This window comes from Schistocerca serialis, chromosome 8 (assembly GCF_023864345.2).
Source record: "Schistocerca serialis cubense isolate TAMUIC-IGC-003099 chromosome 8, iqSchSeri2.2, whole genome shotgun sequence".
Taxonomy (NCBI): Eukaryota; Metazoa; Arthropoda; class Insecta; order Orthoptera; family Acrididae; genus Schistocerca; species Schistocerca serialis.
The window spans coordinates 515,510,649-515,526,260 of record NC_064645.1 but is presented as its reverse complement, the minus strand read 5'-3'; positions in this window follow the sequence as shown (position 1 = coordinate 515,526,260).

Below are 15,612 nucleotides of genomic sequence, written 5' to 3'. Positions count from 1 at the left end.
TTTTTCCCGAGGGCATGCAGCTTTACTGTGTGGATAAATGATGATGGCGTCCTCTTGGGTAATATATTCCGGAGGTAAAATAGTCCCCCATTCGGATCTCCGGGCGGGGACTACTCAGGAGGACGTCGTTATCAGGAAAAAGAAAACTGGCGTTCTACGGATCGGAGCGTGGAATGTCAGATTCCTTAACCGGGCAGGTAGATTAGAAAATTTAAAAACGGAAATGGATAGGTTAAAGTTAGATATAGGGGGAATTAGTGAAGTTCGGTGGCAGGAGGAACAAGACTTTTGGCCAAGTGAATACAGGGTTATAAATACAAGATCAAATAGGGGTAATGCAGGAGTAGGTTTAATCATGAATAGGAAAGTAGGAATGCGGGTAAGTTACTACAAACAGCATAGTGAACGCATTATTGTCACCAAGATAGACACGAAGCCCACGCCTACTACAGTAGTACAAGTTTATATGCCAACTAGCTCTGAAGATGAAGAAATTGATGAAATGTATGATGAGATAAAAGAAATTATTCAGGTTGTGAAGGGAGACGAAAATTTAATAGTCATGGGTGACTGGAATTCGAGAGTAGGAAAAGGGAGTGAAGGAAACATAGTAGGTGAATATGGATTGGGGGTAAGAAATGATAGAGGAAGCCGTCTGGTAGAAGTATGCACAGAGCATTACTTAATCATAGCTAACACCTGATTCAAGAATCATAAAAGAAGGTTGTAGACATGGAAGAATCCTGGAGATACTGACAGGTTTCAGATAGATTATATAATGGTAAGACAGAGATTTAGGAACAAGGTTTTAAATTGTAAGACATTTCCAGGGGCAGATGTGGACTCTGACCACAATCAATTGGCTATGACCTGTACATTAAAACTGAAGAAACTGCTAAAAGGTGGGAATTTGAGGAGATGGGACTTTTTTTTAAACTGAAAGAACCAGAGGTTGTACAGAGTTTCAGGGAGAGCATAAGGAAACAATTGACAGGCATGGTGGAAAGAAGTACAGTAGAAGAAGAATGGCTAGCGCTGAGGGATGAAGTAGTGAAGGAAGCAGAGGATCAAGTAGGTAAAAAGACGAGGGCTATTAGAAATCCTTGGGTAACAGAAGAAATATTGAACTTGTATGACGAAATGAGAAAATACAAAAATGCAGTAAATGAAGCGGGCAAAAAGGAATACAGACGTCTGAAAAGTGAGATCGACAGGAAGTGGAAAATGGCTAAGCAGGGATGGCTAGAGGACAAATTTAAGGATGTAGAGGCTTATCGCACTAGGGGTAAGATAGATACTGCCTACAGGAAAATTAAAGAGACCTTTGGAGAAAAGAGAACAAATTGTATGAAAATCAAGAGTTCAGATGGAAACCCAGTTCTAAGCAAAGAAGGGAAAGCAGAAAGGTGGAAGGAGTATATAGAGGGTCTATACAAGGGCGATGTACTTGAGGACAAAATTATGGAGATGGAAGAGGATGAAAATGAAGATAAAATGGGAGATACGATACTGCGTGAAGAGTTTGACAGAGCACTGATAGATCTGAGTCGATACAAGGCCCCAGGAGTAGACAACATTGCATTAGAACTACTGATGGCCTTGGGAGAGCCAGTCCTGAAAAAACTCTACCATCTGGTGAGCAAGATATATGAGACAGGCGAAATACCCTCAGACTTCAAGAAGAATATAATAATTCCATCCCAAAGAAATCAGCTGTTGACAGATGTGAAAATTACCGAACTATCAGCTTATTAAGTCACAGCTGCAAAATACTAACGCGAATTATTTACACACGAATGGAAAAACTGTAGAAGCCGACCTCGGGGACGATCAGTTTGGATTCCGTAGAAATATTGGAACACGTGAGGCAATACTGACCCTACGACTTATCTTAGAAGAAAGATTAAGGAAAGGAAAACATACGTATCTAGCATTTGTAGACTTAGAGAAAGCTTTTGACAATGTTGACTGAAATACTCTCTTTGAAATTCTGAAGGTGGCAAGGGTAAAATACAGGGAGCGAAAGGCTATTTACAATTTGTACAGAAACCAGATGGCAGTTATAAGAGTCGAGGGACATGAAAGGGAAGCAGTGGCTGGGAAGGGAGTGAGACTAGGTTGTAGCCTCTCCCCGATGTATATTGAGCAAGCAGTAAAGGAAACAAAAGAAAAATTGGGAGTAGGTATTAAAATCCATGGAGAAGAAATAAAAACTTTAAGGTTTGCCGATGACATTTTCGTTCTGTCAGTGGCAGAAAAGGACTTGGAAGAGCAGTTGAACGGAATGGACAGTGTCTTTAAACGAGGATATAAGATCAACATCAACAAAAGCAAAACGAGGATAATGGAATGTAGTCGAATTAAGTCGGGTGATGCTGAGGGAATTAGATTAGGAAGTGAGACACTTGAAGTAGTAAAGGAGTTTTGCTATTTGGGGAGCAAAATAACTGATGATGGTCGAAGTAGAGGGTATATAAAATGTAGTCTGGCAATGGCAAGGAAAGCGTTTCAGAAGAAGAGAAATTTGTTAACATCGAGTGTAGATTTAAGTGTCAGGAAGTCGTTTCTGAAAGTATTTGTATGAAGTGTAGCCATGTTTGGAAGTGAAACGTGGACGATAAAAAGTTTGGACAAGAAGAGAATAGAAGCTTTCGAAATGTGGTGCTACAGAAGTATGTTGAAAATAAGGTGGGTAGGTCACGTAACTAATGATGAAGTAATGAATTGAATTGGGGAGGAGTATGTGGCACAACTTGACAAAAAGAAGGGACCGGTTAGTTCGACATGTTTTGAGGCATCAAGGGACCACAAATTTAGCATTGGAGGGCAGCGTGGAGGGTAAAAATCGTAGAGGGAGACCAAGAGATGGATACACTAAGCAGATGCAAAAGGATGTGGGTTGCAGCAAGTACTGGGAGATGAAGAAGCTTGCACAGGATAGGGTAGCATGCAGAGCTGCATCAAACCAGTCTCAGGACTGAAGACCACAATAACAACAACAACAACAACCACATATCAAAGTAGAAAATATTTCTTTTCAGCATCCCGTGTACAGCTTCATGCCAGCTGCCTTTCCGTAACGGTCACCACCGTGTCCCGTCAGATCACCGAAGTTAAGCACTTTCGGGCTCGGCTAGCACTTGGATGGCTGCGTCTGGGTCTGTCGAGCGCTGTTGGCAGGCGAGGTGCACTCTGGTCCGAAAACTGACAATTACCGGGAGAGTGGTGTGCTGACCACATGCCCTTCCATATCCAGTGAGGCTCATCGGCGGTAGGTTGGTACCGTTGGGCCTTCCGAGGGCTGTTCGGACGGAGTAAACAGAGCTTCATAACTAACGGCATCTGCAACGAATACGTTACTGACCATGCGCAACCACACGGTGACATAACAAGATGAGTTCCACGGCAAGTTGAAGAGCCACACTTCAAAACACTCTGCCTTCACTAGCAGAGGGGACTCGACGGAAGACAGCAGTACGCTGATCAGCGAGGGCGACATCTGATTGGTGGCTCATCCCTGGAATGTGCACTCCGACCGCCAAGCACTCCATGCTCGGCATTAACACGAGGTGCTAGGTGAGTAACGCCAGCTTTACGACGGGTACGTCGTAACGGGACCACAGAACGCCGCGGCCTCCGTTAACTAGACGGCAGCCCTATACATTACGGCCAAGCACATAACCCTGCGTGGGCTGCACATATCGCTAATCAGCACTGGTGGGGGGGGGGGGGGCAGCAGCTGTAACCGCTCTGTGAACAAAGGGACATCAGAATTCCTGTGCCTCTATTCACATTTGTTTGGTGAGTGTTTACGTGTCACAGAAATAATGAGGAACAGTCTAGCATTGATCAACGAAGAACGTCTTAAACATACTAATAACCCTAAAAGCTAGGCGACTGTTTCGATGCGAGGATTCGATATACATCTCGCTCAGCTGTTAGGTAAATGATCAACAGACAAATTTCTGAGAATTTAAGTCTGCAGCCCAGCATTGTCTAGAAGTGAATCACGGAATGTGAGGAAATGAAGGTAATCGAAGCGTCTTTGTTGTGGTATTACGGAGAGATGCTGAAAATTGAATTGTCTCATTTGAAATGAAGAGGTTCCAGGGAGAATCGCCCGACAAAGGAAAATGTGCAAAACATTAACAAGAAGGGCAGAGCCACAAGACATTTGTTAACACAAGAAGAGACAGCTTCCATTTTGTTAGAGAGAGCTGTGGGGGGCCAGATATGTAGGGATATACTTCCAACAAATAACGGAGACGTTGGATATATGTCTGTATGAAATCAAGAGTTTGGCAGAAAAGAGAAAGGAGCTGCCTCAAACCAGTGACTAATGACTCATGGTAAGAAAAGGACCATTTTAAGATTTCCACCGAAACAACGTGGAATGAGTCACCTCACAGGTGGTGTACGCATGACTACTGTGTGTGTCGTTGCATGATGGGACAGAATTATAAGTAACATAACGGGTTCAAATTGGTCTACGGAAGAGAAGTTCTTACGAAGTGATGTTTCCAGAGTAGGCTAAAAAAACAATGCCGTTCAATGTTTTATTCATCTAATGGTCGACGGATTTTGTTGTTGCAAACTAAACTTCCTTCTCACCACTAGCAGTATACAAATTATGTTCTGGAACGTTCCACGCCGAGTAACTCTTGCTTCCACTAAAAATGGAAATGCCGTGTGGCTAGGGCCGTCGGGTATACCGTTCGCCTGGTGCAAGTCTTTCGAGTTGACGCCAGTTGGCCGGCTTGCGTGTCGATGGGGATGATATGATGATGATAAGGGCAACTCAAAACCCAGTCCCTGAGCGGAGAAAATCTCCGACCCGGGTCGTTGCGCTGTCCACTTCTTTTTAATTTTTTTGTTGATCTCATATTGTTCTATATTGTTCGATGAATTCGTTCGGGGCGGACGGCTGATGACACCCGTTCAGGGTCTTCGTTGATCAGTTCACTCAGTTTTTATTATTATTATTAATATTATTACAAAGGGCAACTAACTCTCTGACCGAACACGCTGAGCTACCGTGCCGGCCCCCTCAGCTATCAGGGGCTTGCTTCCACTACCTCCTTTTCCATACACTTTGGCGGTATTTCCAAGTTTTTATTTAACTTTTTAAGACGAGACCAATAACATATATTTTACTTATCTTTTGAGCTTAATAAAATTTTTGTTTATGCCAGTAGATTTTATACGGTGCTCATCACTTACCACTCCACAAAATCGACAGGCTGACAGAATCATTCTCTGTTTCTTCGAGTAATTAGGAATTCTACTTGTACGTACAGCCAGCCTATATATAAACGTACAGTGTAAAATATTACATACGCAAAATTTTAGAATATTTATAGAAGATAAAAAATAAAACCTTTTTTATGTAACAAGTGTCAGAGGTGAACAGTTTCTCCCACAGGAGTCCATGAAGTTTTGAATTGCCGTGCGACGAATATTGTTTTAGAGATGTTAAAAACGTCGTCTGTTTACACTAATGCATAGCTGTCACACAAATAGTGACTGTAGAGTAGCCGAAACGGGCAACCCGCTTTTCTGGAGTGTCTCTTCGTGTGTCGTTCACAAAACACTTCATCTTCCCCACAGAAATAAATCCATAGGACTGAAGTCGGGAGAACGTGGTGTGAATGATACCGGTCGACCCCTCCCAATTATATTATTTGTTGCGATTGCTGGGAATTCACGTACATCATAAACTGATCGCACATCCTATTTGGATGAATTGCGATATTGTACGCTGGTACTAGTAATCGAGAAAAAAGCAATGAATAAAGTAAATCACCAATTGGTCTTCACCGTCATACAATATTTTAATTCATGGTTTGACTGCAAGATTAGGATCTCTTAACAAGGAACAAAAGCACTGTAATCCGTGGATAGGACTGCTTGCCGTTTACCTTGTTTTCACGAACGTCGTTTGCCCTCGGGAATCGCTGTGGTCTGACGTCAGCAATACCATGGCCCGTTGCGGCGCTGCGCTGTTTGTCATCTCTGCGCTGCACCCTCGTTGTACGTTTTAACAATTCAGTGCTGTACCCGCTGCCATTTGCGTTTCTATGCGGAGCGCGCGCGCGCTCGGTGCAGGTGCGTCCTACCGTTACTGGTGTTCGGGGAATGCCGGCGTCGTAAATATTAATTTTAACTGATTACCAATCGTGCCGATGACAGTTTTCCGCGTGACGCAATTGCGTCGTTCTGGCTGGGCGCGTAGCGTCCGGCTGTGGTGCTCGCAGGGTTGAGGACTGCATGCGTGGTATGACGATCGAATAATCTAACACTGTATTCGACTTGTTTTATTTAGCGACATCTTGCAATACAGTAATCCGTAGCGGAATTGACTCAAATATGTGACGTGACGCTGGTGGGGACCACTGACATCATTTGAAGTGCTGATCCATTCAATATCGAATTCGAAAAGTGATACAGCATTATAACAATTCAGACACGTGGTATGCTATACCTTGTCAAAGAAAAATTATTCCGCTAGAAGACTTTTAGTACGCAGGCTCTAAAAGAAGAGTTCATCATGTAGGGGCTTCGAAATAAATTGTTTTGGTTTTCGCATCGAAAGCTTCGCATCACCGCAGGTGGGTTGCTATTGAGACTGTTTCATTGCCGCTCGGACGGTCAACACTGATGTAGTTTGTAAGCACACGCACAATTATCATGAGCAGTACCTGTTGGTAGAACGCTGCTCTCGAATCGACTGCAGCATTTCAGTTTAAAATAAAGCAGCCTTAGGGATACGCTACAGACGACTGTGGAACAGTAGAATGAACAACCATCATAAAACGAAGGACAATCGCCAGAGATGGTATGCATCAGCACCTTACGCGCAAAAGGCAAACAGGGGAGTTCAAAATGGTTCAAATGGCTCTGAGCACTATGGGACTTAACTTCTAAGGTCATCAGTCACCTAGAACTTAGAACTACTTAAACCTAACTAACCTAAGGACATCACACACATCCATGCCCCAGGCGGGATTCGAACCTGCGACCGTAGCGGTCGCGCGGTTCCAGACTGTAGCGCCTAGAACCGCACGGCCATCCCGGCCGGCGATAGGGGAGTTGCTAGACCTTTTAAGGCGTTATGGTGCGGACATGGAATCTGATCCGATTGGCAGTAATTGTTGAGGACTCGCACTGGACAGCACGTCCACGTGTAACAGGCACACAGGACAATCTGGCTTTATAGTCAAAACGACCCTGGGCAGAGTACTCCATAACTGAAATCGTCGTTAGAAGAGGCTACAGGACGTCACGTATCACACAGACTATTAGGAGACAACTGCATCTTCCGAATCACCATTACCGACGAAGATGGCGAGCTGACGCTATGGTGTAACTGCGCGTCAGGGTATACATACATCCATCGGCCGCTAGTTATTTTCTCCCTCGTAGTGTGTATAGCATCTCTAGTTGCAGACAGAAATAGATTTCGGAACATACCATTAGCAGCACGCTCATCTAAAGAAGATGGGCACCAGATAATGGCAGCAAGCTGGTGAAACATATCTTCTCTATTAATATGTGATTATTGACGTGTCTGCAACTGATAAAATGTTATTTTTGAAACAAATTTTAATAGACTGGCAGACCTCAAAAATTCTCGGCAACATGGGCAAATTTAAATACAAGTTATGTCATTTGGGTCCTGAATTTTAAAGTATAAATGAAATTGGACTACAATTTGATACGCTTTGACAAATTACGTATGATACTGTATGGACAAGATGAGGATCAGTAACAAATAAAGTCAGAGTTGATTGCTTATGAGATGGTCTGAAGTAAGAAGTCTCTTATTATTTTTGTTTGTTGACTGTTAATCATTTCATTCAAAATCAGATCTGACAGTCAATTTTGTTCTGAGTAGTTCTAATATCCAGGGAGTAAAGGGCAATCAAAAACTTTTTGTTCGAAGGCCGTACATTCTTAAATTGCTGTGCCAATCAGGCGAAATCACCGTGAACATTGAGTAAATCATCCCACCGACGTACAAGATTGAAAACACCCGTTTGGTAAAACACCATATCCTGCTGCGTGAAGAAATGCGTGACCGCCAGCTTCACGTCCTCGTCCAACAGCAACCGTCCACCCATCAAGGCCTTTTTTTAAGGGACCAAAGGCATAATAATCGCTTGGTGAGAGAACAGCATTACAGAACAGGTGTCCGAGTGTGTCCCAGTTCGGCTGGCGTATTTACTGCGTTACGACATCTGCGGTATGAGGAAGTGCAGCTGCATCCCGTATCAGAGTTTTCCTTCCATATCTGTGGTTCCCGACGGACTTGCTGTTCCACACATATTCTTCGTTCTCCGATTGATGTCTACCGGTGTTTTTTCTTCGGCAGCCAAGAAAACAATAACAGCACGTTGGTGCTGTTTGAACGCATTTCGTAATAACGCTGCAATAGCTCACGTTTCTGCATTTAGCGCACACACGTCGGAAAGACACGAATTCCTCACATATCTTGCCTACATATCAGTGCTTATTCAGGGTGGTCCATTGATCATGAGCGGGCCAAATATCTCACAAAATAAGTGTCAAACGAAAAAACTGCAAAGAACGAAACAAGTCCAACTTGAAGGGGAAAACCAGATGGCGCTATAGTTGGCGCACCAGATGGCGCTGCATAGGTCAAACGGATATCAACTGCGTTTTATAAAATAGGAAACCCCATTTTTATTACATATTCGTGTAGTACGTAAAGAAATATGAATGTTTTATATGGTCCACTTTTTTCGCTTTGAGATAGATGGCGCTGTAATAGTCACAAACCTGTAAGTACGTGGTATCACGTAACATTCCACCAGTGCGGACTGTATTTGCTTCGTGATACATTAAACGTGTTAAAATGGACCGTTTACCAATTGCGGAAAAGGCCGATATCGTGTTGATGTATGGCTATTGTGATCAAAATGCCCAATGGGCGTGTGCTATGTATGCTGCTCGGTATCCTGGACGACATCATCCAAGTGTCCGGACCGTTCGCCGGATAGTTACGTTATTTATGGAAGCAGGAAGTGTTCAGCCACATGTGAATCGTCAACCACGACCTGCAACAAATGATGATGCCCAAGTAGGTGTTTTAGCTGCTGTCGCGGCTAATCCGCACATCAGTGGCAGAGAAATTGCGCGAGAATCGGGAATCTCAAAAGCGTTGGTGTTGAGAATGCATCAACATCGATTGCACCCGTACCATATTTCTATGCACCAGGAATTGTATGGAGACGACTTTGAAAGTCGTGTACAGTTCTGCCACTGGGCACAAGAGAAATTACGGGACGATGACAGATTTTTTGCACGCGTCCTATTTAGCGTCGAAGTGTCATTCACCAAAAGCGGTAACGTAAACCGGCATTATATGTACTATTGGGCAACGGAAAATTCACGATGGCTGCGACAAGTGGTACATGAGCAACCTTGGCGGATAAATGTATTGTACGGCATTATGGGAGGAAGGATAACTGGCCGCCATTTTATCGATGGTAATCTAAATGGTGCAACGTATGCTCATTTCCTACGTAATGTTCTACCGATGTTACTACAAGATGTTTCACTGCATGACAGAATGGTTATGTACTTGCAACGTGATGGAAGTTGTCCGCAGCTCGTGGTCGTGCGGTAGCGTTCTCGCTTCCCACGCCCGGGTTCCCGGGTTCGATTCCCGGCGGGGTCAGGGATTTTCTCTGCCTCGTGATGGCTGGGTGTTGTGTGATGTCCTTAGGTTGGTTAGGTTTAAGTAGTTCTAAGTTCTAGGGGACTGATGACCATAGATGTTAAGTCCCATAGTGCTCAGAGCCATTTGATGGATGTCCGGCATATAGCTCGCGTGCTGTTGAAGCGGTATTGAATAGCATATTTCATAACTGGTGGATTGGTCGACGAAGCACCATACCATGGCCCGCACGTTCACCGTATCTGACGTCCCAGGATTCCTTTCTATGGGGAAAGTTAAAGGACATTTGCTATCGTGATGCATCGACAACGCCTGACGACATGCGTCAGCGCATTATCAATGCATATGCGAACATTACGGAAGGCGAACTACTCGCTTTGAGAGGAATTTCGTTACACGTACTGCCAAAAACATTGAGGTTGACGGACATCATTTTGAGCATTTATCGCACTAATATGGTATTTGCAGGTAATCACGCTCTATCAGCATGCGTTCTCAGAAATGATAAGTTCACAATGGTACATTTACCACATTCGAACGAGCGAAATAAAATGTTCAAACGTACCTACGTTCTGTCTTTTAATTTAAAAAACCTACCTGTTACCAACTGTTCGTCTAAAATTGTGAGTCATATGTTTGTGACTATTACAGCGCCATCTGTCACAAAGCGAAAAAAGTGGTCCAACTAAAACCTTCATATTTCTTTACATACTACGCGAATATGTAATAAAAATTGGGGGTTCCTATTTAAAAAAATGCAGTTTACATCCGTTCGACCTATGGCAGTGCCACCTAGCGCGCCAACCATAGCGCCATCTTGTTTTCCCCTTGAAGCTAGATATGTTTAGTTCTTTGTAGTTTTTTCGTTTGACGCTTATTTCGTGAGATATTAGGCCCGGTCACGATAAATGGACCACTCTTTATACTCGCATCGGAGTCGTACTACGTTACATAATATCAGCCGAAGCAACGGCCTCTAATGGTGCCCCTAAGTCTGGCCTTTTTAAACCACCCACGAAATTTTCAAATTCTTTCGCTCGCTACGCGCAAACTACTAATCACACTGAAAATCTACCAGGAACTTTCTATAGGAAAGCTAATGTAATTAAATTTGGTACTAGGATATATTTTCGCTTGAGTCCGTAGTTTTCCAGTTATTCAAGTAAGACGTACAGAAGCGACATTCATAAACACTCCTACTTCCACACTCAGCCACCATCGGTCAGAATTTATAGTAAGCTGTTCAACACACTCACTCCTACCACCGTACAAATATTTGCGACACCACTGATTATTTCTCGCATTGGGGAGTTTTCGGTCTTCATTGTCTGGCCTTAATACGCTATGGGCTTAGTAGAGCACTCATAAACTATAAAATCGACGTTTGTGTAAATTTTACCGAAGAATTTTGTAAAATTTAACAGTATAAAATAATTACATTCTCGTATAGGTCAGACCTTCTCACAACGAAAATGCTGTGCTCGTAAGGGTTAAGTTTGATTCGAAATGTAAATGTAATTAGCTATAGCGTGGCGTGTACAAAAGGCGTTTTTCGCTCTTTTGCCTCAAGAACACATTTAAATTACTAATGTTAACGAAGTAGTGGACAATGCAGTCCAAATGGTTCAAATGGCTCCGAGCACTAAGGGACTTAAAATTTGAGGTCATCAGTTTTTTTTGGTCATCAGTCTACTGACTGGTTTGATGCGGCCCGCCACGAATTCCATTCCTGTTTTCCTGTCCTAACCTCTTCATCTCAGAGTAGCACTTGCAACCTACGTCCTCAATTATTTGCTTGACGTATTCCAATCTCTGTCTTCCTCTACAGTGTTTGCCCTCTACAGCTCCCTCTAGTACCATGGAAGTCATTCCCTCATGTCTTAGCAGATGTCCTATCATCCTGTCCCTTCTCCTTATCAGTGTTTTCCACATATTCCTTTCCTCTCCGATTCTGCGTAGAACCTCCTCATTCCTTACCTTATCAGTCCACCTAATTTTCAACATTCGTCTATAGCACCACATCTCAAATGCTTAGATTCTCTTCTGTTCCGGTTTTCCCACAGTCCATGTTTCACTACCATACAATGCTGTACTCCAGACGTACATCCTCAGAAATTTCTTCCTCAAACTAAGGCCGGTATTTGATAGTAGTAGACTTCTCTTGGCCAGAAATGCCATTTTTGCCATAGCGAGTCTGGTTTTAATGTCCTCCTTGCTCCGTCCGTCATTGGTTATTTTACTGCCTAGGTAGCAGAATTCCTGAACTTCATTGACTTCGTGACCATCAATCCTGATGTTCAGTTTCTCGCTGTTCTCATTTCTACTACTTCTCATTACCTTCGTCTTTCTCCGATTTACTCTCAAACCATACTGTGTACTCATTAGACTGTTCATTCCGTTCAGCAGATCGTTTAATTCTTCTTCACTTTCACTCAGGATAGCAATGTCATCAGCGAAAAGAACTACGTAAACTTACCTAAGGACATCACACATATCCGAGCCCGAGGATGGACTCGAACCCGCGACCGTAGCAGTCTTGCGGTTCCGGACTGCAGCGCCTAGCACTGCTCGGCCACCGCAGACGACAACAATTCGTGTAGAAGGGAAATTTTGGTACAGTTGTAGGAGGGAGTGCCACGCAGAACATACTAGAAACCCCGATGGTTGAGGGATGAGTGTGAAATGGAGGTACGTTCGAAGGTCTTTTCTGTACTTTTTTCCTTGAATAACTTGAAAACGGTGACCTCAAGCGAAGGCGTATCTCAGTAAAAAATTTAAATGCATTAAATTTCCTGCAGAAGGGTCTTCATAATTTTTTCTGTAGGAATAATAGCTTGCTCACAGCGACCTAGAGAATATGAACATCTTTAACGTGGTTTATAAAGGGGAGGGGTAAAAGGCCAGAGCTAACATTGCGTGTTGCACAAAACTACAGCATTTGTGTCAGCTGAATCACCCTGCGTGATTGCGTGATGCTTAGTGCACTTAGGATGTGTTCGTCTAATGGTAAGTGTATGTTCATGGGATTGTCCGGATCAGTAAATAATGTCCTTGAATATGTGAAACTAGCCTTTACAAATAGCTTCAGGTACATGAATATGTCACTCACTTCACCAAAAGAAATAACTTCCATAATAAAATCTGTAAAGCATTCTAGTGGTTACGATGAAATATCAGCAAAGTTATTTAAGGCGTATTCTTCTGAGTTTAGTACAATTCTAAGTTTCTTGTGTAACCAGGGACATTTCCTGACTGGCTAAAATATGCAGATGTTAAGCCTCTATTCAAGAAAGGGTATAAAGAGATACCATCAAACTACAGACCGATTTCACTTTTGCCAGCATTCTCAAAAATTTTAGAAAAAGTAATGTACAGACAGCTTCTCAACCATCTGACAACAAATAACATATTACCAAGAGCACAGTTTGGATTTCTCAAGGGTTCTGATATCGAGAAGGCTATTTATACCCACAGTGAAAATGTACTTAATTCATTAAATAACAAATTACAAGTAGCAGGTATTTTCTGTGATCTGTCAAAGGAATTTGATTGTGTAAACCACAACATCCTTTTAAATGAATTAGAATTCTATGGTGTCATGGGCAGTGCCGCAAAATGGTTCAAGTTCTACCTCGCTAACAGGGAACAAAGGGTGTCAGTGCAAGGGACTAGTGAATTAAGTCATCAGTCATCATCAGAATGGGAAAAATTTACATGTGATGTCCCACAAGGATCCATTTTAGGGCCATTGCTTTTTCTTGTGTGCATTAATGATCTCTCATCAGTTACACTGCTAGAAGCAGAGTCTGTTTTGTTTGCAGATGACACAAGTATTACAATAAGTAGTATGTCCAGTGTAGTTCTAGAAAGACCTGAAGATCTGCTAGTGATATTTTCATGGATATTAATAAATGGTTTAAAGCCAACTCACTGACATTAAACTTCGAAAAGACTCACTATATGCAATTCAGAAACTGTAAGAGGTTTCCACCTAGCATATGCATAAAGTATGAAGAAGAGCAGATACAAGAGGTTGAGAGTCTTAAATTCCTGGGATTACAACTTGATAATAAATTCAGTTGGGAGGAGCACACCACAGAACTGCAGACACGCCTTAACAAATCTGTATTTGCTATTCGAGTGTTAGCAGATATAGGCTACATAAAAATGAAAAAGCTTGCTTACTTTGCCTACTTTGATTCCATAATGTCATATGGTACAATATTTTGGAGTAACTCTTCAAGTTTTCAGAGTCCAAAAGCGTGTAATACGTATTATTTGTGGAGTAAATTCACGGACATCTTGAAGAAACCTCTTCAAAGAACTGGTTGTACTAACTACTACCTCTCTGTATATTTACGCCTTAATGAAATTTGTCCTATATAATGTATCTCTTTTTCCAACAAACAGCTCAGTTTATACATACAATACCACGAACAAAAATGATCTGCACAAGGACATAAAAGCACTTACTTTAGTTCAAAAAGGGGTCCACCACTCAGGAACACTCATCTTTAATAATTTGCTAGCAAACGTAAAAAATTTAGTTACAAATAAAGATCAGTTCAAAAGCAGCCTGAAAGACTTACTAGTGGCCAACTCTTTCTCCTCCATTGACGAATTTTTTAATAGAAACAAATGATGTATATAATCATACTATTAGTAATGTTATTTCAGCTTAAAAAACATGACTTGTTCCACATCCATGAGGATCTACTCAGCACGGATCTATGGAACGAAAAACTAATCTAATCTAATCATTCCTGGCCGCTGTCTTTACTGCCAGTGATAATTTTAAGCTTTGAACAAAAATTCATCTGGTCTTGTGAAGGATAAGGCGGTGATTTTGCGATAATAATAATTAAAGGCACGTTTGCATAGTTATATCGAAGGAAAGCCCTGTGACGTACCTTTTAATATCACGATAGACAGGTCAGAGTTTAGCCTCAGTGGCGGCAATATGTCAGCAAAGCTCGTGGGTAGCGTGGGATCTCTCCGGGGTCTTGGAGGAGGAACCACCTGCTCATTCGTCCCGTGTTACAGAGCGGCCTCCGCAGTGCAAAAACTTCCCGCAGGTGGCTACTCGCTGCGTTGTCGGGGGCCAGAGGGCCTGACAAAAAGAGCAAACGGGGGCGGCCGTCGTTTCTAATCCTGCCAAGTCGCAGGTGTTAAAAAAAGCGCCCCGAGCCAAGTAGGCTGGGAGTGGGGGCAGCTCCATAATCCCGACCAGGCCGCCGGTGAGGCGAAATGAAAACCAGCTGCACACCGCGTCTCTCTGTGACGTCCGCATGTAAATGAGCAGCTGCGCCAGGAAAATATTATGTATATTAACTTCTTAAAAATCTAATTAAAGTGAGATTTGATTTACGCTGCGAAATATGGCTCCCCGGAGGTGGCTGCGATATATTTCCCCGGCGTCCACTTGCGGACCGTGCTGCTCCTCGGGAGGGGAAAAAAAGTGACAAACTGTCTTGCCGACTCAAGCTCGGATCTTTATTCACCGAGACCTCCCTTTAGAAGGACTTGGAAAATTGCGGATACCCAGCGACACAGGATACCACCATAATTTACTCCTGACGAAAGAACGGAAAAAGTTACTCCAGGGACGTTGATTGTGTCACGTCGATGCATGTCATGCAGTAATCTACGGCAAGTGTCTAATTCCTCCCCGGAAAACTTCTGTTTTATTGCATGTTAGATTTTTTTAAAGGTTAGAAATAGTATGAAATCTTCAGCGTTATTTCATTCAGTCGTGCACTATCAGCCGATTTCGTCCATCACACAACGTGTTAACAGTGGAGAAACTAAAATTTCGCAAAGTTCGTACTTCTTCTGAACAAAGTACCGATGATGCAGGTGAAGTCGAGACGAACTAATTGATATCAAGCTACAGTGCATGCCTTCCCCATAAG